Source organism: Marmota flaviventris, chromosome 9, assembly GCF_047511675.1.
Source record: "Marmota flaviventris isolate mMarFla1 chromosome 9, mMarFla1.hap1, whole genome shotgun sequence".
Lineage (NCBI taxonomy): Eukaryota > Metazoa > Chordata > Mammalia > Rodentia > Sciuridae > Marmota > Marmota flaviventris.
This window is the reverse complement of record NC_092506.1, coordinates 52,212,102-52,235,275: the sequence shown is the minus strand read 5'-3', so window position 1 is coordinate 52,235,275 and position 23,174 is coordinate 52,212,102. Positions and strand designations below refer to the sequence as shown.

Genomic DNA, 23,174 nt, shown 5'->3' with positions numbered 1-23,174 from the left:
CAGGGGTAGAATGTTATGCTTTGGATATGAGGTATCCTCCAAAACTCATGCTAGGTAGTGCAGGAATGTTCAGAGACAAAATGATTAGATTATGAGAGCTATAAACTAGTCAGTGGATTAATCCATTTGATGGGTTCGTAATTTGAATAGATAACTGGGTGGTAACTGTAGGTAGATTGGAGAATCTTCTTCCGTAGGCTGGAAGAAGTAGGTCACTGGGTGTGTGCCATTGGGGGATTATATCTTGTCCCTGGCTCTTTGTGTGTGTGCTCTCTTTCTCCCTCTTTGCTTTCTGGCTTCCATGAGCTGAGCAACTCTTTTATACCAGACCTTCGACCATGATGTTCTGCCTCATCTTGGGCCCAGAGCAATGGAGTTAGCCAACCATGAACTGAACCTCTTAGACGGTGAGCCCAAAATAAACTTTTCATCCTCTAAATTGTTCTTGTCAGGTAACTTTTGTTACAGAAACAAAAAGCTGATTAATGCAAGAGCCTTTTTGGCTTGTTGACTGTGAAATTTGTAACATTTAGCATATGGTAGCATCTATCACATGGTTTATGATAGACATTCAATACAGTAATTTTATAAATGATTTCTCAGTGGAGGAAATATAATAAGCACACACACACACAAAAGGCATGGGAAATTATACATAGTTGAGAATTATTGGAAGAGTAATCCTCATACATAAAGTCCCAGACCCCTTTGAAAAACCAGTGGAAACTATGAAACTTTTCCCCAGAAAAATAAACATATTCAAAATTTAACAGGTAACTTTAGGAGATATAGATATCCCTAAGCCCCATCCACACTAAAAATTTCTGTGGTAAGGAATTGGGAATATTAAGGCTTTTAAAACATTTTAATTTTATTTTATTCTATAGTAACGGACTTCAAATGTGTTGTGAAGGCTGGGTTAAAAGGACATAATCTTGGTTCAGGGCAGCCATGATGAACTTGGCCTGGTGGTGTGGTAAAAACATGCTCCACAGCAAGGGGACTCTGGTTAGAGAGCATCCAGTGGAATCCTTCTGGTTGCTGTTGCTTGGTCAGCCACTTACTGATGTTAGTTTGCTGAAGAGTCACTTACTTTTAGCAGATTCTCAGGGCATTGTGTTTGAGTTGTCCTAAAAGCTGCCAATGTCACCATTTTGTTATTTTAATTATTTTCTTCTTGCTGATTCTGGCAGGTGGGAAGAAGTTATAGACTGAGGAACACTTCTGTGCTCATAATTTTTTAATTTTCTTTGGGATTTTGAAGGTTTCTTCTGTTTCCAAACAATTTTAAAGTAAATATATATACTTGTTATTGTTTGAGAAAACCTTCTCTATCTCCTTACTCCTTTTTTTTATTGCTTTTATAAATTGCAAAACAATAGGGTGCAAGGTAGGAGATGTTTAGTAAAAAATCTGATACCTTATTGCAAAAATATACTGGGTATGGGCACTGTATTGCTTACCCTTCTAGAAAATTCTCCCCAGCAAGCAGGAAAGAAAATTAATGTTCTGGCTACTGCTCTGCATTTTACTTGTTTGTATTCTTTATCAAATATTTCTTAATTATAGATCCAGCTGCTTTATATCCTATTGGATCCATTTTCGTGAAGGATTATACAAATATCCTCTGATAGATATAGTTTCATAAAAAGAAGCCCCTACCCAGATGTAAATAGTAGATCAGGAAGAAGTGTTCATTAAGTGATGCATAGTGGTGGTGATACAGACTGTTTACTATTCCATTTAGCTGAGCAGGCTGGTGAATGGTATGCCACCTGCTTGATGTTAAGGTTGTTTCTTTGTTATTGTAAAAATCACAATTGGAGGTATTTTCAAAAACATATAAGAAAGGATGGTTGTGTGCTGTACTTCATGTACATCAATATAAAGATTGATGAGTAAAGGAGGTTGAGTGTCACTTAGAACTGCACTTTTCAAACTTTAATGTGGGTATGAAGTACCAGGGCATATTTAAAAAATGCAGATTGCGATTCATTATATCTGCAGCAAGGCCTAAGATTCTGTACTTCTGATGAATGCCCAGGCAACACTGAAGCTGCTGATCCAGAGACCACATCTCCTTACTCCTTTTTTTATTGCCCTTGGAGAAGTAAGGACCTAGGGAGTCTCTTGGAGGAAGTAGCTTGATAGCATCAGTCTGGTCCTCAGCTTTGTAAGTCTGGAATTGTACAGTTCTAATCCTTTATCTGCAGTTTTGAAATCCAGAAGTGATAAAAACCAAAAGTATTTTCCTGACTTTTTTGGAGACATAATCTGATTTGAACCCACGTAAGACTATTTATACATCTTTATTTCCTATTTTGCATAAACATTCATTGCAAAAATGTTGGTATATTTGCTTATGGGAAACTGGCTTAGACTGCTGGGGTATGATGTTTGTGAGGCACATGATCATATCCTAGAATCTAAAAATTTCAGAAACATCTGTGACTTGAAGAGTTTGTAGATCTGTGGCAATTTCTGGATGGTTGTCCCACCTAAAATTATTCTCTCTTGGGAATTTTTCTCAGCTTCATAAAACTGGGAAACACTTCTCTCCTACTCACAGCTTCCCTAACCAGCCATAGACAATTTGATTGGGGTAAATGCCTGAACCAAACTGGGTCATCAGATTCTCTTTTTGGGAATTTAGACTTGGGATCCACAGGTGCTTATCTCTCTTGGTGGCTGGGACTAAAGCAGGTGAAAAGCAGCCTTCTTTAGGTATATACCTGTGACAGAAAGTATGCTGCTCTCCAAAGAGAGAGGAAAAGTAGGTATAAAGAAGATAAAAGTAAAAGTCCCTGCAGCCTGGGAGTGAAGAGAGCAGAACATGGCAGGAATGTGAGGTTCTGACTGTGATGCTGTGCTGTATTTGGTCTCTGTCCCTGATCTTGACCACAGCTTCTAGAAATGCCGGGATTTCAGGAGTGTGGGGGTGAGAGGAACCACTTTTGTTATTCATAAGTCCCTTCTGTTAATTCTTATGATTGTGCAAGTGAGATGACTTTTGGAAAAAGGGGGTTGGCTACCAGAGGAACCAACCTTGTGATTAGAGGGTTGGAACTTTCAGGGTCCCCTTCCAACCTCTGAGAAGGGGAGCAGGGCTGGAGGTGATCTAGTCAAGCATTCCTAGGAAATGTAGCTTCCAATGTGTTAGTCAGCTTTCCATTGTATGACAAAATGTTGGAGAAAATCAACTTAAAGGAGAAGAGGTTTATTTTGGATCAAGGTTTCAGTCTGTGGTCACTTACTTTTGGGCAGGCGGTGAGGCAGAACATCATAGTAGGGAGCATATGGTGGAGCAAAGCTTCTCACCTCATGGTGACCAGAAAGCAAAGAAAGGAAGAGCCAAGGTCCCAATATCTTTTTCAAGGTCAAACCCCTAGTAACCTACCTTCCTTACACTAGGCTCCACCTCTTTAAAATTCTCCCACTATGTCAATAGTGCCACAGGCTTGTGACCATGCTTTTAGCATATGGGCCATTGGGGGGACATTCCACATCCAAACTGTAGCATCCATAAAAACTGTAAATAAAGGGATAGAGAGCTTCCACCTTTCATGTATTAGGAGAGTGGGGAATGCCAACTTCATGGGGACAGAAGCGCATGAACTCCAGATCTTTCCATACCTTGCCCTGTGTATCTCTTCATCTGGCAGTTCATCTGTGTCTTTATGATATCCTTTATACTAAACCAGTCAACATAAGTAAAATGTTTCCTACATTCCATGAACTGTTACAGCAAATTATTAAAACTGATGAGGGGGTTGTGGCCAAGTCAGACTGAAGTGTGGATTACCTGGGGACCCTACATGTAGACCCTGATTTGTAACCAAGACAGACAGAGTTGCTGGTAATGTGGGGACCACTTCTTGAAATTGGTGTTTTTGTTTTGTTTTTTTTTTTTTTTTAAATATTTTTTAGTTGTTGATGGACTTTATTTAGGTTTATTTTTTGAACCCAGTGCCTCACACATGCTAGGAAGTGCTCTTCCACTGAGCTCAAGCCCAGCCCAAAATTGGTGTTTTGAGTGAGAGGTAGCCTTGTGGGATGGAGCCCTTAATCTGTGGGGTCTGAGCTGACTCTGGTTAGTGTCAGAGTTGAATGAAATTATAGGACATCCAGCTGGTGTCCACAGAGAATTGGAAAGTGGCCTGGTGTGGAAACCTGTGTTGCTGTTGGAAGTGCTGTAGTGTAGAAAAAGAGGACAAGAAGCTTCAGTGCTGGTGGCTTTCTAGTTTGTGGTTTCAGTGTCAACTGCCCTCTGCTCTTGAGTGACATACAACCACTGTCTTATAATAAATTCCTGCCTTTTGTTAATGTCTAATAAAGTGGGTTTCATTGACTTATAACACAAAAGGGCTTAACTAAAACACTAACATAACATTTTGTGTGTGCAGTGAAATTCTTTTAGACTCTGAAGAATGGACATGCAAATACAGTTCCCAAGAGAATGCTGATTTATTAATTTCCAGGCTGTGGGATTAGAATACTCCTGCTCACAGGTCAGCCTGTTCTCTCCCAGTAGGAAAATCTACATGGGAAGCCAAATTATAATGAGAAGGCTGTTTGATGAGTGCAGACAGAACCAGATAATTAGAGGATCTGAGCAGTTTGACTCTAATCGAGGATGGTTAGAGGCACTTTCCCCAACTTTCAGGATGTATAGAACCTGTCAAGTGGTAGACACGTGTGCTTGTGCTAGGGTATCCTTGGAAAATAGGCCAGTTCACTAAAACCAGTCCACCCATAAGCCAAGCCAGCTAATGAGCCATTTACCCAAAATTAGTGTTTGTCAAAACATTTCATATGTGATGCAATGGTTTCCATAGTTTTCAGTGTGTTTTCTCCCTAAGGTTACTGATGACTGGTTTATATGGTGTGCACTTCTGCCGCAGGCTGGGCAAAATAACTGGGAAGTGACAAGCAACTTGAAGGTTGAAGCGGGAACTGCTTTATTGCGCGGAAACTCAGCGGGAACTGAGTGGGAACTCAAGGTAGCAGGAGCCGCTTTATTGCGGGACAGCAGAGGTATATATACCTAACTGATTACACACAGCTTGACTCAATTAGCATCATCTAGATACAGCAGTCAACCAATAAGGAATCCCCACCATCTAAATGGCTCCGCGTCGTTGCCTCACAAACCACTCCTCCTGGCAAACTGCCAGGCGCCATCTTGACTTGATTTGCGGTCCCCAACACACTTCTCCTCTCTTTTTTTCTTTCTTCTTTTCATTCCACCTCCCTCTTTACTTTCCTTCTTCTAGCCCTCTCTCTGACTTTCCTTCCTGCCCTCTCTTCTGCCTTTGCTTCAAATATATTTTTGCCCACTCCTCCAAGATGGTCCACTTCCCCACCTTCATCTTCCTCTCCTCTCCTCATCTCCTGGAGTCCAAGACTAGAGGTTGGGTCTTGAGAGGTGAACCAAGAAATAGTGCTGGATAGAGAAAACAGGTGGAGCAAGTCTAAACTAGAGTCGGGTGGAGGGAGGGCTATTGGGTGTGGAAGACCAGGAGTCAGACACTCCAGGCTAAAGACCGAGGGAGGAGGAGCAAGATTGTCAACTGGAAATCAAACTGGGGGTCCAGAATGGGACCAGAGACTGGATGAGGGAGAACAGTAAGTAAGAAGATGATTACAGTTATGTTGTAGCTCCATTGTGCATTAACTATCTTAGAATTTTCCATTTTTCTAAAATTGCAGTATGTGCCTTTTGGAGAAATCTGTGCAGTGTTGAATTTGCATAAATCTAGAGTTGCTCAACTCAGGGGGTGTGTTTTGTTTATGATTCATCAAATTCCCCCCCCCCTTTTTTTAGTTTCTCCTTCCTGCTGCTTTGTCTTCTTCTCAGAGTTTTGTGTACTAAATGTCATTATTAAGCAAATTGCTCCCAATCCAGTGTTTGTTGCTGCATAATAAGGTATTTCCATGTAGATAGCAAGAATGAAAAGATAAGATGTATTCATCTGAAACATATTAAGCTCTATTGCTTATGTTTTGTGACATTTAATGATGAAGTAACACTGGACTACAAATATTAAAGCTCCTTAAACAAATAAAGCCTGTTTTAGCCAAATAACATTTTCCATCATAAATATTTTATATATTTGTATTTGTTTCTTATTGCTGCTGTATCTAATTTTCATAATTTAATGGTATAAAACAACTGAGTTTATCACCTCAGAGGTCTGGAAATCGGAAATCAGAATTACTAAAATTAAAGTGTCAAAAGGACTGTGCTCCTTCTTAAGGTTCTAGGGGGAAATCTATTTCCTTATTTTTTTCAGATTCTGGAGGTCATCTGCATTCCTTGACTATTGTCTCTTCTTCCATCTTAAAAGCCAGCACTTGTAGCATCTTTGAATCTTTCTGTTTGTATTAGTCAGTTTTCAGTTGCTAAAATAAAATTCCTGAGGCTAAGCACTTTATAAAGAAGACAGGTTTATTTAGGTCACAGTTCTGGAGGCTCAAGGGCATGGCTCTGGCATGTTCTCAGCTCCTGTGGAACTTCATGATAGATGGCATCAAAGGGAGCCAGAGAGTGGGGAGGGGTCCGCTTTATTATTTTATAACAATTCACTCTTATAAGAATTAATCAGTAGTATGCTGTTTTTAAGTCCTTTGGATATAAATGGAGGAGAGGGATAGCTGGGTCAAATGGTGGTTCCATTCCCAATTTTCCAAGAAATCTCCATACTGCATTCCATATTGGCTGCACCAATTTGAAGTTCCTCCAGCAGTGTATGAGTGTACCTTTTCCCCATATCCTCACCAACTCTTATTGTTGTTTGTCTTCATAATAGCTGCCATTCTGACTGGAGTGAGATGAAATCTTAGAGTAGTTTTTATTTGCATTTCTCTAATTGCTAGCGATGATGAACATTTTTTCATATATTTGTTGATTGATTGTATATCATCTTCTGAGAAGTGTCTGTGCAGGTCCTTGGCCCATTTGAGTTTATACCCAAAGGACTTAAAAACAGCACACTACAGTGACACAGCCACATCAATGTTTATAGCAGCACAATTCACAATAGCTAAACTGTAGAACCAACCTAGATGCCCTTCAATAGATGAATGGATAAAAAAAATGTGGTATATATACACAATGGAATATTACTCTGCAATAAAAGAGAATAAAATTATAGTATTTGCAGGTAAATGGATGGAGTTAGAGAAGATAATGCTAAGTGAAGTTAGCCAATCCCAAAAAACCAAATGCCGAATGTTTTCTTTGATATAAGGAGGCTGATTCATAGTGGGATAGGGAGAAGGGAGCATGGGATGAATAGAGGAACTTTAGATAGGGCAGAGGGGTTGGAGGGGGAAGGGAGGGGGCATGATGGTGGAATTGATGATCAATATTATCCAAAGTACATGTATGAAGACACAAATTGGTGTGAATATACATTGTATACAACCAGAGATATGAAAAATTGTGCTCTATATGTGTAATAAGAATTGTAATGCATTCCGCTGTCATATATATATATTTATTTAATCAGGGTCCCTTAAGAATTATCTTAATCTTTTCTGAGGGCAGTGACCCCATAACCTAACCACCTCTCACCTCCCACTTCTTAAAATTTCTGCTACCTCAACACTGTCATGCTGGAGACCAAGTTTCCAACATGTGAATCTGGGGGATAAGCCACATTTAAATCATTGCATTCTCTGACTATAACCTGTGCTTCTGTCACCACATTGTCTTCTCTCTATGACCTTTATTCCTTTCTCTTACAAGTACCCTTGTGGTTACATTAGGCCCACTTAAATAAACCAGAATAAGTGTCTCCTTTTGAGATTCTTAATCATATAAAGGTCCCTTTTATCGTGTAAGGTAACATTTCTTGATTCTGGGGATTAGGACATGAACCTCTTAGAAGTGGTTTACCATAATACTCTTTTATACTATTTGACCAATCCTAATACTAATTTATAAAACATTAATTAAATAAAATTCAGAAAAACAGAAAAAATATAACTTGTGATTTCATTACTGAAAGATAAAAACATAATGAATATTTTCTTCTAATTTTTTAAAAAAGAACAGTTTTTACGTGGTTATAATTGTATTTTACGAATAAAAATTGATCCTGTTTTTTCACTAAATATCATATAATAATTTAATTTTCATGCTATATACAGCCAGGCAAACAATTTTATTGCCTGTGTCATAGTTTTTTGAGTGGATATATCATATTTTGCCTAAGTCTTCTTTATTTTTGGAAGTTTAAGTTGCCTTAATTTTTTTTGCATTATAAATAATCCTATAACAAATATTTTTCTTGGATTTTTGTGGTTATGTTTATGAGTTATTCCTTGGGAAAGATTCTCAGATATGGAATACCTGTATCAGAGGCTTCTTACATCAAATGTTTTTCAAAGTGTTTATAGCAAGGTTAGAGGGAGAGATAGATGGAGAGACAGAGAGAGAGAGAGAAGAAAGGGCTGTGGGCAAAATATACCTTTTTAGGGCACACCCTCCCTCCATGACCTACTTCCTCCAACTGGGAGGGCCCCACCTCCTACAGTTTCCACCACCTCCCAAGAGTGCAATCCAATTATGAATCTGTTCATGGATTAGTCCACTGACAAGGTTAGAATGCTCACCTGCCTGAAGTCCCCACCTGCGAACACTGTTACACTGGGGACCACACCTTCAACACATGAGCCTCTCATTACAGATCCAAACCAGAACCCATTTCAACACATAACCTATGTTAAAATTACTATTAATTTTCCTCACACAAAGTCTTTGAAGCCTGGTGATCATATCACACTTGCAGCACATCTTGATCTGCTTCAGTTCAAGGGCTCAGTGGCTGTGTGGGGCTCCAGGCTACCCTGGGGAATAGGGCAGATTTAGACAGTGGTGGCTTTCGGCTGATTGACTCTTTTCTACACTCCATGCTGAACAACCTTTTAAAAGTGTCCTTTCTCAGGGTCCAACATAGTTGATTAGCTTTTGATATAGTGTGGTTACAATCATTTTGAACATAACTCTTCTTGACAGAACTTGGAGGTTTCCCAGTCTCTGTAGCCACAGTTGACAATGTCTTGATCACCGCAGAGGACAACTAATCACTCTGTCAGTCTTTGTCTCTCTGACTCTTTCTGCCTTTGCTTTTTCCCTCCCACTCATTTTTTTTTTTAAGAATAAAAATTGATTAATTTTTTTCTGGTTAAAAATACACCACACACACACACACACACACACACACACACACACACATATTTTAAAGAATCAGGCACTCAAATGGAAAAAATACAAATCAACTGAAGCTTATTCCATGAAGATAACCATCAGTAGTGTTCATGTAGCTCTTCCTTTGGTGTCCAAAACATACGTTTATGAAAAAAAGATTGATATAATATGTGCTATTGTCAAGGCGCCCTGAACAGGGGTTGAGCACGCCCCCTTAGCCTTGAGTAATGGGGGTGTGGAACTGGAATCAAATGCAGTGTGAAGCAAGTGGGCCTTCCCTTCCCTCAGCAAGGAAGTGCAGCTCTGGGATTGGGCATCACCCAGTGGGACTGGGCTGTACCCCCCTGTGTGTTGTAACACTATCCCTTGACTTATTTGGGTGGAATAGTCTATCAAATGTCTTTCCCCTAATAAAAACAGGGGTTTGGGGTGTACTCACTCTCTTGCCTCTTGGCTGCCTTGCTCCTTTTGCCCTCCAGCACAGGAGCTGACCCCTGAAGTCGCATCCCTGACCCCTGAAAAAGGTATTTTGTGTTTGTGTGGTCTTTTCATTGCCAGCCCAATTCCCGTGGAGTGACCCTGAATCCGTGGCTGTGCGGGACGTGGGCGATATGCTATTTTACTTAGCCTGCTAAAATTATGTATTATGGATATATACTTATTAAAACTATGGATTGAGGGAGGAGAGGAGGTTAAGGGGAGGTGCTAGTGAATGAAATTGATCAAAATATATGCATGTCTAAATACATTGCAACAAATCCCACTATTGTGTAAACTCCTAATAAACCAACAATAAATAAATAAAAATATATATTGAACTCCATGTTCTGCCCAGTGCTCTATGGATGTATCTACCATGCTTTGGATAACCCATTTCTTTCTTTCTTTCTTTTTTTTTTAATTAAAAAAGAAATATTTTAATAAAATATCAAGAAACACATAAAATGAAATAGAAAAAATATCATTTACAAAAGCATCAAAAGTATTAAATTTTTACGAATAAAATTTTATAATCTTTTTTGATATATTTTTATTTTTTAATTAATTTTTAAAATTCATATATGACAGCAGAATGCATTACAATTCTTATTACACATATAAAGCACAATTTTTCACATCTCTGGTTGAATACAAAGTATATTCACACCAATTCTTGTCTTCATACCTGTACTTTGGATAATAATGTCCATCACATTCCACCATCATTTCTAACCCCATGCCCCCTCCCCTCCCTTCCCACCCCTCTGCCTATCTAGAGTTCGTCTCTTCCTTCCATGTTCCTCCTCTCTACCCTACCATGAATCCTTATATCAGAGAAAGCATTGGGCATTTGGTTTTTTGGGATTGGCTAACTTCACTTAGCATTATCTTCTCTAACTCCTGGATAACCCATTTCTTATTGTTAGACATCTAGGTTGTTCCCAGTTTTTTACTCCTATAACCAGTAAGTACATCAATAACATCTTTATCTATACTTCTTTGTATAAGTATCTCATAATTTCCTAAGAATAAATTTCTAAAGTAGGTCCAATTTTTACAGACAGGGCTAGACTGTCCTTTGAAAACTTACTCAATTTACATTCCTTACAAAAGTGTAAGAATGTTTTTCATTGTACTTCTTGTTTGGCACTAGGTACTATCATTATTTTCTTTATAATTTTTAGTTGTAGATAGACACAATGCTTTTATTTATTTATTTATTTTTGATGTGATGCTGAGAACCAAACCCAGTGCCTTACACATGCTAGGCAAACGCACTGCCACTGAGCCACAACCCCAGCCCTACTACCACTCTTTTCTAATCATATTCATTTTATTTTGAATCTTCTGAATTTTGCTTTTAAAGTTTTAGAAGTATCTTCATATTGATTGTTATATATGCAGAGATTCAAAGTATAACCAAACATCTCTAACTGGCTTCATGAATTGAAAGGGTCTAATGTGGTGTATCAAACAGGAGGGCTGGGTTGTTCAAGTAAGGAACAACTCAGAATTGATCACTTGCTCATGGACCACATCAGAGCAGTTTATCTGGGAGCTTGTGTATCACAGACAGCAGGGGACACAGGCTGACAGAGGTCCAGTCTTGACACTTGCTTCTAGAATCACCTTACAGGGTGGAAGAGGATCTAGTGAATCATGCTCTGATTCTTAAATGCTCTGAATCATGCTCTGATTCTTCCACCTCAACAGACACAACTCACTTCAGTTTGTATTTAATTTTCCAAAGCAAAACATGAGAACACACCTACCTTCACAGGGGATAGAGAAGTGCAGACCACAACATACCTGGCAGGGGAATTGGATGAGACTGTCACATCTTGGAAGAAAGGAGCTACTATCCGGCACATGATATTATTTAACTGTCAAAAATAAGAAAACTGAGACTTAGTTTAAGTTATAGCTCAAGATCCATAAATAGAAGATCACAACAATCTGGGATTATAATGTGAACCTGTCTTACTTTTTGGGGGGAGGGTGTTAGCATAATTGCAGCCATCTTTCTTTTCCCTACCCCCATTTTATGAATAATGTTCTTATTCCCCCAAAATAGAAGCTAGCCCCAGATAAAACCTACTGGCATGGAGATGTGCCAGTCTCTCCCTGTTCTCTCCCTGAGAGATAGGAGACAACTCACTGGCCCCTAAGATGGAGATGTACTGGTTTCCCTGTTCTCTCCTTGAGAAGATAAAGGGACATGTCGGTTTTCCTGTTCCCCCTCTGAGAGATAGAAAAACTGCCTGTCTCTGTTCCCAAGAAACAAATTGCCTTCCACAAGATTTGGGAATGCTTACTATGTCAGTCAAGACTAAACTGCCCCTAGTGCCTGGCCATGATTCTAGCCTATAAAAGGTGACATTCAAGGGGGAGTTGCTGCTGCTCTGCCTCGCTTGCTGCTGGTGTCTCTCTCTTCCTGCAGAGAGCTTTGTTGGGCTCCTGACAATAAACCCACTTCTTATCCCAGGTGTGTGTTTGATCAGTCCCGTGCCACTTTTCTTTCAGTGGGTACTGGGGATTGAACTCAGGGGCACTTGAACATCGAGCCACATTCTCAGCCCTATTTTGTATTTTATGGAGAAGCAGGATCTCAATGAGTTGCTTAGCACCTCCTTGCTCTTGCTGACGCTGGCTTTGAACTTGTGATCCTCCTGCCTCAGCCTTCCAAGCCACGGGGATTACAGGTATGCGTCGCCCAGCAACCTATCTTACTTTAAAAAATGCTCTTTGTATTACATTATCTTGCTCTTAAGAGCATCAGCAACGTTTCCAAAAAGAAACTCAGGGTTTGGGACATACATTTCCTGTAGTCATGTGTTGACGTGAGTTCCTCAGGGTTTCTGGAGCTGTTTTCATGCCCTTGTTGTTATCAGTGAGCACATCAAACATATCACCTTTTCCTTGATAGGCCTTCCTGCTTCCCATCTGACAAACTCTGCATGTAGTCAATTCTGATCTTGTGATACTTGTTTCACAGAAGTGCCCACTGTTGATATTCTCCTCATGAGACATACATTTGGATCCATCATTTCTAAGTATAAGAGCATCATTGCTTCGAGGATGCTGTCTTGCAAATATCCTATGTTCTGACCATGCTTCATGCAAAAGAAGTCCTAACAACTATCTTGAGCAACGTTGGAGTTCTCGATAATGTGCAAACTTCTTGTCTCTATGCATTTTGTGTTTTGACAATAATATTCTGGGAGAAAATAAAAATCTGTTGAGAATCCGCTGGGTGTCAAGCACTGTTCTAGGCATTTTAATATATTTTTATCTTATTTAGTTTTCAGTATAGCACTCTAATGAGGCATTCTTATTAAGGAGGATAACTGTATAATCAGAGGTGATAATGAAAGCTAAAAAAAAAAAGACATCTGGTCTCAGAGTTCAGATTTCAGAAGTACTAACTTTTTATTATGGCTTCCCTTAAATACTCCTGTGGGGATCTTTTTCAGCCTCTGCAAGACACTTATGATTTCTAAAAGGTATGCTTGGCCATCCCCTTGCAAATGGATATTTAACTCACGAGCATATCATTTAGGACTGTTTTGGATGCAAGTAACAGAAAACTCAGCTCATTTTGGCTTGAGAAAATAAATAAATAAGAAAGAAAGAGGAAGAATTTATTTGCTTATGCAACCAAACAATACAGGGTAGAATAGCTTCAGGTATGATTTGGTCCAGGAGATCAAATAATATCACTGGGCCCAAATTTCATTCCTATTCTTGACCCTAGTTTTCTCCCTGTGTTCGCTTCACCTTTCTCTAAGTCATGGCAAGGAGGCTTCAGGTAACCTTAGTCTTTTGTCCTCCCAAGAGTAAGTCCAGTAGAAAAGAGTATATATTTCTTTTTCAATAGTTCCACAAAATTTTCACTATGTCTCATTGGCTGTGATTAGGCCAATGTCTATTCCTTAGGCTGTCTCTATGGGATAGGGACTGTGATGCTAGGATCCGTCAGGCCTGAGTTCATGCCCATTTCTGGAATCGCCTTTCCCTTTGCATATGGACTTCCCCCTACAGCTTTATTAGAGTATTGTTGACCATTAGAAATTAGACCTATTTAGTTGTACAACTGATGTTTTTATATTTTCTCATTTCTTTTCTCTTATAGACCCTGGTAACTAGCATTCTACTCTCTGTTTCTAAGAGTTCAACTATTTCACAACCCACATGTAAGTGAGATAATGTAGTATTTGCGTTTCTGTGTTGGTTTTATTTCATTTCATCCTATGGGTTCACCCATATTGTTGCAAATGACAAGATTTCTTTGTTTTTGAAGGCTGAATAATTTCACGCATTGGCCAGTTGCTGGAAGAAAGTTGTATAAACTGCGTAGTGAAAACAAGTGACCAGAACAAACAGTACTTTAAAATCAGTCCCTTAAAAATAGTTTATAGTATCAAAATGTTTTCATGTTATAAAAGCTGACCTTATTAATTTTCTGCAGCATACAGAAAAGTGTTCATTAGAAAACATTTGCCTAGCTGGGCATGGTGGTACACATCTATAATTTCAGTGACTTGGAAGGCTGAGGCAGGAGGATTACAAGTTTGAGGCCAGCCTAGGCAACTTAGAGAGACCCTGTCTCCAAATAAAAAAATAAAAAAGGCTTGGATGCAGCTCAACAATAAAGTGCCTCTTTCAATCCCTAGTACCCCAAACCAAACCAAACAAAATTTACACAATAATTATTGAGAAATGTGAAACCTTTCTTGAGCTGTTGAAAGCTCAAAGCCATATTTGTTCAATTATAGAAACTCCTTCTTCCCAAATTCTTACTAACCTTATTTTATCTTTTAAAATCTTAGAACAAAAAGAAAACATATATATTCTTGCAGAAAAATTGGAGAATAAAGAGAAACCAGGGATAACCCAATGTTTTCTTTTTCCTCTTCTTTATGCCAAAGGAATGAAACTAGCAAAACCAAAAGCCTCTTGTCCCACAGCAGTCACAATTGACCGGGCTCAATGAGCATAATGCTGTTTTGACCAACAGGAGTTTACCCTACTAAGAGGTCTCTGCTTCGGGTCTTGCCAACATATCAGAGAAATCCTTCTTTGGGAAGGGGTAGCTTAGATTTTTTTTTTTTTTAATGAAGGATTGTGAAGGATATTTTAGGACACAAAGAGCTGGAGCCCAGTTGAAGGAATACTCTTTGTTGACCTTTGTTTTCCATGGAAAGCACTGATGAGCAGCACTTTGACCTGACCTGCGTTCGTTTTTCAGGGCTGGGTTGTGCTGGAAGTCTGAATAGTCTAGGATCCCTAGCTGGAGTGGCCTACTTGGTCTTAGTGGGTAAACACAGAAGTCATTTGCTGACGCTTTTCTGGCTGAGTTCTGTGAGCCCTCTTCAGCTCCTCTGGTTACCTCCCAGGGGAAGAAACTGGAGTGTTACCCTCTTGGGACACGCTGTCCCAGTGGGCAGGTCTTCTCTATTCTTAACAAGAATACTTAAAGTGCAAGTAAATAAAATTGTTGGACACAGAAGAATTATTACAGAAGTCTTGCATCCTTTCATGCTCCATTTGTTGCAAAAAGTATGAGCAGTAAGAAGGGGTGGGACCTTTAGGGAGGGATGAAATCATGAGGGCAGCGCCCTCATGCATGGGATTAGTGACTTTGTAAAACGGGGAGTGGGGGAGGGGGGCAGGAACGCCTTAGTCCCTTTTGCTCTTCTGCCATGTAAGGTTGCAGTGGAAAAGCTCCATCTTCTGTGCACAGATTCCCAGCTCATGGATGTGGTGGGCTGACTCAGCAGTCTTCTAGAAGGTTGCAGATGTGGTATGACTTCAGCATGGGGGTCAGTCACAATTGTCTAATCCTATTAGTTTCCCATGAGGGAAAAAAAAAAAGTATCACTAACTGTATAGGAAATGTTAGCAGGTGTTTGATCCATGCAGCAGAATTTGTCCAGGGCCTTCCAGCCTTTCTCTACTGGGTTAAACTAGTATCTGAAGAAACACAAAACACTTGCCCTTGAGTTGGGATGGCTCCAGAAACAATGCTCTTAGTGGGTTTTTCAAAGATGTAGCCAAAAGCAATTCCAGACAGGTGGAGAGGGTGGGTTTTAGATTACTCTTTCTGCTGTTTGAAGTTCCCCTGGGATAAATACTATGGATCAACAGCAGTGCCCCTTGGCCCCTTGCTCTGAACCTTGAGTGATCCATTCCAAGAGCCAGCTCAGTCCAAGCCAGAGCTCCCTGTCAAGATGATCTCTGTCTGTAAAAGTGATCATACATCGATCACAGACTAAGCAGCTTCCAGAGTAAGTCCTGTTTGTCTTTAAGATCCTCATGTTAAGGGCAGGATCTCTGTGCTATTTATTCTGAATCCCCAGCACCTGCTGCAGTCCTGGCGCACAGTAGGTGTCAACATCTGCTGGAAGGATGAATAGATGGATGAATGAAGCTAGACTGGGACTAGTTCCAGCTGTCTCCAGTCCTGCATATCTGGTGTTTGTGGGTGCACAGTGCTGTAGCTTAGCAATGAGAGACAACATGACAGAGCCCTCAAGAGTGCAGAGGCTACAAGCTTGTAGAGTGAGACACATCTGGGTCCTAATTTCACTCTACGACTTGTTAGTTATGTGACTTCAGACCAGTCACTTGATCGTTTCCTCATGTACGAAATGAGCATAATAAAATCTACCTCATTTGGCTATCAGTAGAATAAAAATCAGATTACTAACCTATAAATTATTTAGCAAAGTCCCTAGCACATAGTAAGCAATGAACAAATGGGCCATCTGGGATTCTATGCATCTCTACCCCAGATGCTCTAGGTCCAGAGATCACACACCACTGTTTCTAGAGGGGGTAGCTTTGGGAATCCTGAAGTCAGCTAGTGTAGTTGCTGTGCTCAACATTACCCTGGCAGGCAAGTAGGGCTGTGAATAATGAGTGAAAGGCTCTGAGGACACATGTGTGGGGACGAGGTAAGGGCAAGGTATGATGAGGTCACACTGAGCCGGTAACAGACCTGCCGGATTCTCAGGATAAGAGTTATGGTTGAATTCATAGAAGATGAGGTGTGGAAGGGAACTTCATCTGGGTCTACTCTGGGCCTTAATTTGATGGGTCTTCCTCATCAATCAAGGCATGTTTCTGCTCTGTAGGGATGGTCCTTCTCTGCCAAATGACTTTATGGGGACCATTGTGACTGTTAAATTTGATTCAGGCAAGATGCACCACTGAGCAAATTTTATTGTGAGTTCTCTGTGCCACGAACTCCTACAATCTGTCATCTGAGAAAGCCCCAGAATACTGAGACAGGAGCCAGGCTCTGCCCTGTAAGCCAGGTGAGTGATGATTCTGTTTGTAAAATTTTAGTTGCTCAGAAATGACTGATGGTGCTGCAGGTGATTCTTGAATTATACTTTTGGTAATCAGTTATTCACTTTACAAACATTTATTTCTCTTCTTTGCTTTTCTTCCAGGTGAAACCATCACTGCAAGAGACTATATTTAGGCCCACAGTGTGTCAGAAGGATGACATGTTCTATACAACCTTTTCACCCTGTCTGCTTCTATATATACAAGCGCCTCTGTATATGAATTCCTGGAGGTTCTGTGACTTTTTAATATTCCCCAGAGCTACCTTTGAAAACTGTGAGGTCACTTGGATAGAAGCAGGATTCAAATGCAGAGTGTGAACACTCAAGAAGAGATGCAGACTACAGCAGTTGCTAGCATCTTTGAGCATTAACTATTCTCACTCAGAATATGGAGTATTTAGATAGCAGCTCCTGGAGGAGCCAGGAGGTTTTAGCAACAGAGTTGCCAGTTTACATTTTAATAACCATGGGACAAGTCACTCTCTTCTTCCTGCAGTCTATAACTCTGACTGCTCAGTGGACTTCCTGGGAACAAATACAGCTGGAGGAGATCAAACCCCAGTGTTGCTGGTATGCGGGGCACAAGCTGCCCAGTGCCACTCTTTCTCTGAGGAGCCAATGAGGTGTTGGTGGTGTTGAGCTCTGAACTAGAGGTCAGGATATTTTGGTTGCTAATTCTAGCTCTGCCACTTCCCTGCCAGGTGACTTCGTTGTATCAGGTGACTGTATGAGGCCTGCTGCTTCCCTGTGAACAGAATAAGGGCTGTCCTTGGCGTTACTCTCAGCTCCGGAGTTCTAGAAGACTGAATTAGCTTTGTCATCCCAAATTCTGGAAATAAGCAGTGAATGTTTAGATGATTATATACTTGGGAACTTTGTGTAGAGGTCCCAGACATTTGGTATTGGGTGGCAAAATCTCAGAGCTGTGAAGTTTCACTCAAGTGCAAAGTCCCCAGAACTACTCACTTGTACAATTTCTCTAATGTGAAATTCTTTGACAGATAATTTTATCATGTTGGAGGACAATGACTTTTATTAAACAAGTACTCTTTGAAATCTATTAGCACACCCGTCTTTTGTTTTTTCATCATTATTATCAGTAATAATAAATATAATATCACCAGCTATTTATTCAGTGTGTATGACACACTAAGCCCTCTTACCCTGTGCTAAGCATTACCACACTAGAGTTCCACAATAGCCCTATTACCATTCCTGTTTTATGGACAAGAAAACTAAGGCTCAGAGAGGTCCAGAAACTTTCCCAAGGTCACATCATCAGTAAGTGGATGCACTAGGATTTGAATCAGGCTCAATCTGACTTCTGAGTCCATATTCTTTTCTTTTCTTTCTTTTTGTACCAGGGATTGAACTCAGGGGCAGTCAACCACTGAGCCACATCCTTAGTCCTATTTTTTATTTTATTTAGATACAGGGTCTCACTGAGTTGCTGAATGCCTCGCCATTGCTGAGGCTGGCTTTGAACTTGGGATCCTCCTGCCTCAGTCTCCTGAAGTGCTGGGATTACAGGCATGTGCCACCATACCTGGCCATATTCTTTCTTATGAGTGGAAATTATAGTGTTTTGAAGCACTGATGGCCAGTACCATTATAATTAATGCACATTTGAAAAGTGTCCACTGAGAGCAGACAGAAGTGGAGAAGTTGAACGTAGTCCTTACCTTTAAGATCTTCAAGTCTGGGAGACAGAACATGCTTGTAAGTGATGCAACAATATAAAGCAATGAGTGGTATATGTAGGAAGAACTGGAGGCAGGAAAAATCTCTAGGATGCTGAGAAAGCTTGATCGACAAGTTAGGAATTTATTTGGATCTGAAAGAATGGTGTTTGAAAAAATCTGAGGAAATTAGGGAAGAGGGCAGACACTGGAGCAAGGGGGAAGGATACAAGCAGGCCCTGGAGATGGGAGTGTACCTGGAACATTGTTAGAACCCTGGATAGGGCAGGGGCATTTGAGGTGAGTGAAGTATTTGAGGAGCAAGAGTCTCATTTGGGAGGAAGATTTGGGCCATGGGCACCAGGTAAGGAGGCTGTCTCCTCTGTAAAAACTATATTGGGTGTGTCTGCCTGGGAAAGTGAGAAATGAGTGATTTTTATGGAGATATTGGATTTTTTCTCCTACGTAAGTACTGTGATTCAGACAGACACGTTACTGATGGAAACAGCCACTCAGAGCATTTGTAAATCCCATTAAGCCCTCTATGGCTCACTGGGTCCAGTATGGAACTGCCTTCCATCCCACCCAGGTAAGTTCTGTGAACTGACAAGAACTGGGAGGAAAGAGTGATTAAAACAGGTGGGGGCGGATAGTGATATCACAGAACTCCCCCTCCCCTTTTAAAAGTTGACTTGAATATTAGTGTTACATACTCATTTTTTTAATAAGCCATATCATCTTGGTGCTTTCAGAGAATTCTGAGTTGAGTATTAGCTAAATTATTTGCTCAGAAATTATTTCAGATTAAAAAAAGTTCATTAAAGAAAAAAAATTCACAACAAATCCAAGAAAAACATCTCTGGCTACTTAAGGAGCTTCTATTAAACATCCCTCAAAAAACAAAAACAAAAACAAACAAACAAACAAAAAAAAAACATTCAGGCTTCACCTTGTCTTTGAAGCTTTAGGCTCATTTGTACTCACAAAGTGTAGCATACCGGAGTATCTTCTCTCAGTAGAAAGCAGTAGGTTTGAGAGTCAATTAGGCAGTTTAAAAACCCTAGCTCCACTACTTATTAGTTGTGTGACCTGAACAATTCAATTAAACAAATAAGACTTGGTTTCCTCATCTGTCAAACAGGGATAGGAATACCTTAGAAACAGTTGAAGACTGAAGCAAAATGACGCATGTGAAATGCTTAGAGCAGTTTTGAGCATACAATAAGTGCAGAATAGATGACTTCTTTCCTAATTTTCCATTTCTGTGATTTCCTTTATTTTGACTGTATTTGCTACTTAGGAGGGTTTCTTTCCCACTAGCTCCTGGAGGGCAGAGAACACATTTCATCTATCTGCGGTATCCACCGCTTGGCACACAGCGGCTGGCAGTTAAGTATTTACTGGTTTATTGAAGAAAGGCACAGAGCGAACTCGGCTAGGGTTCCGCTTGAAGCCTTGGGCAGGACTGAGAACTTTCCTCCCTCGCGAAGCCTCTCGGCCCGTCACCTGTAAGCCTGTTTGGAACGTGCCGCTCAGCTGCTGCCGGGCACAAATGGCTTCAGCAGGCAGCCGTGGCGGCCCAAAAGGCGGCCGGGGACTGTCCTAACTCATTGCAGATCTCGACGTCCTGGGGGAGCGGGGCTGGGGGCTCAGGTGCGTCCCCGTGGCTCCCCCTGCCGGGAAACGGGCAGGAAACCCCCGACCTCGCTGCGCCAGCGTTAGGGGGTAGGTGGCCCGGGCCCACGAGCCAGGGCTCGTCCCGACTGCGCTGCGGGCAGGCGGCTGGCGATGCCCGCGGAGGTGCGGGCTCTGCGTCTCTCGCTCGAGTCGCTTCCAGATTGGACCGGGCCCTTCGGGAGCTGCAAGATTTCTGCTGTTTGTCCTAGGGAGGCAGGTGGGGAGGGAGGGACGTCCAGCCAGGAACGGCAGGGCCCGAGGGCCCCCTACGAGAACACCGAGACCTTCCTCCACCCCTCCCCGGCTGCGGGGAGCTGGGGGCAGCAGAGGTGCGGGGGCCGTTTGGGAGAGGACGCCTTCAGGGGGCCCCGGGAGCCAGGCAGGGCGGGGCCGCGGGAGCGGAGCAGGCGGTAATGAGGACTCTGGGGGAAGGAGCCGGGGCGAGCGGGTCTCCGAGGCTGGAGGGAAGGGCCGGGAGGCCTCTGGGCCCCGAGGCTCTGACGCAAGGAGGAGGGAGCCGGGGTTGCCAACTGACCTCCTTCGGGGAGTGTGGGAGAGGCCCGGGGGCGGAGGGGAGGAGTAGGGAGTCCAAACCTGGGGAGGGAGGAGGGAAGGGAGGCAGGGAGGTAGGGGAAGGGGGAGAGGCTGACTAGCTAAAAGCCAAAAGGGATAGGGGTGGGGAGGAGAGAAGGAAGGAGCTGGGAGAGAGAAGGGGAGGAGAAGGAAAGAGGGAAGAACATCTAGGGAGTGTTTGCCGGAGACCCAGCGGTAAGGGAACGGGGAAGAAAGACTGTAGGGAGGAGAGGAAAAAGGAAGGAGGGATCCCGAAATGGATCCAGAGGGACTGGGAGGGAGGGAGCAGCTGGCAGGAGCCCCAACAAAGAGGAGACTTTGAGGAGGTGTCTGGAGAGAGAGCTCCCTCTCCGGATTGCCAAATGGAAAGGCTCTACAAACCCGGAAAGCACATTCCTAGGCCCTGGGGTCCCTGGTCAACAGCAGGGCCAGTAAGGGCCCTGGGGCTGTAACCCTTCAGTGGCAGGACCCTGAGGGCGGGGCTCACAGGACCCTGAGGGCGGGGCTCCCAGGCCCCAGGGGTAGGAAAGGAGGAGGGGCAGTGGGAACCTAGGAGGAGCCCAGAGGGAGGGGGCGGATTTGTTGCCTAGGCACTGGGTGAAGGTCACAGATGCAAGGAAGGCGTGTTTATTCTTTTACTTATTTCCACAAATATTTACTAAGCAGCTATAATGCCCTGGACACCGCCCCGGGGCTCCAGGGCCCCTTATGCTGGGAGCAATCTAAAGGAGAGACAGATAACACACATCCAGCAGTGTGGCTGTGTGGCTGCTTGGTGCTTCAGTTTCCTGAAGTAGCATGGGGTTTATTAGGAAACCTACTCTCTAGGCTCATTTGGGGGATTAAATGAAATTATCTATATAAAGTGGTTATGAGCAGAAAGCAAGCACTCTGAAAAGGTTTTTCTATTAGTGTTTGAGGAAGGAGAAGGTATTTCCTAAGTGGGCACAGATCCTTCCAAGCAAAGCCCACAGAAGTTTTAAGAAGGAGGGGTGACTAGGTCAATTGTGGGGTTGGTCAGTGTTGAGCATGTGGGTTACCTGTAGCAGAATCACTGAGGGGAAGGCTTACTAAATAATCAGATTTTGGGGCCCCTTCTCAGACTTACTAGATTTGGGTCTCTGGGCATCTGAGTTTTAACTTCCTGGGAATTTGTATTTTAACTTACCTCCCAGAGAGTTCTGATGCACCCTTTCTCTCCACTCTATCCCAGGGCTCTCTGTACTGTAAGAAACAGCTTTCACCTGGATCTTTCCTGTAATCTGACCCTTCTTCAATCAGCCCACCCGGAGCTGACTCCTCTGTGAAACCTTCCCCACTATCCAGAACAGAACTGAAGGCTCATTTTCCCACTGCACTGACAGGAACACTCCTGTATTCTAGCACTGTATGGTAGTTGTTGGTTTATGGGCCTATGTCTCCCCTATGCCTGCCTCCTACAAAAAGAAGCATTCTTGAGGGCAGAGACGGGGCTAATTTATCTTTTATCCTCTATCCTAACATATATATGGGATCTCTGTCTGGCTCTCTGGAAGAAGCCAGTGAGAGAGAATCCCCTTACATACTCCTCGAGGATGTCTTGCTTCTCTCTTTTCTTTTGTTCTTTAGGGCTTACTTGGCAGTGAGATAATTTCCCATAGACAGAAGTTTCTGGGCAGAGTATACTACAGATCCAGGCAGATGTGTCGTGTTGCCCTTGAAGCACCTAGTGGGATGATGTTTGGAGGGGATCCTAAGCCGGTTCCCACATTTCTCAGCATATTATATTTGAGCTGGAGGTGGTGGTAGCTGGGAGGAACCCAAATCAGAGACATAGAACACATAGTGACTTCTCAAGAGCAGGGACAAGAGGAATAGGACTGAGATCCTCTTTGTCAGTTCGAAGTTTCTAGTCTTTAAAGAATCACCTGTTTAAACTATCTTATTTTATGTTTTTCCCCCAGTCTTTATTCAGCTCATACATTTGCACAGTTTCAGGGATCCCATCGAGGTCTCCAGTTGGCCCATATTGTGATAGTTCCAATGGGGACGTATTTATGAATGCTAATAATGATGCTGGTGTTGGGGTAGGGCCAGGCACTGTGCTAAGTTGTTTCCTCACACACTATCTCTTTGACTTCTCATAACAACCCTATACTGTAGGTAATATTCCCCTCTCCTCCCATTATTGAGGAAACCCAGATATAGATAGTTAAG

At 42.0% G+C, this 23,174-nt stretch overlaps 1 long non-coding RNA gene across 2 annotated transcripts in view; it reads left to right on the top strand.

Annotated features, from left to right (window-relative positions):
* LOC114098215 (uncharacterized) overlaps positions 1–18,176 on the top strand; it is a 59,951-nt gene extending 41,775 nt beyond the window's left edge. The window contains exons 2-4 of one of the 2 annotated variants that reach the window (XR_003583701.3): positions 13,827–13,887; positions 16,893–17,013; positions 17,152–18,176. This is a non-coding gene — a long non-coding RNA (uncharacterized lncRNA). Of the gene's footprint in view, positions 1–13,826; positions 13,888–16,830; positions 17,014–17,151 lie in introns of both variants that reach the window. The other variant, XR_011708559.1, reaches the window with a different exon arrangement.
* The last annotated feature ends 4,998 nt before the right edge of the window (positions 18,177–23,174 follow it).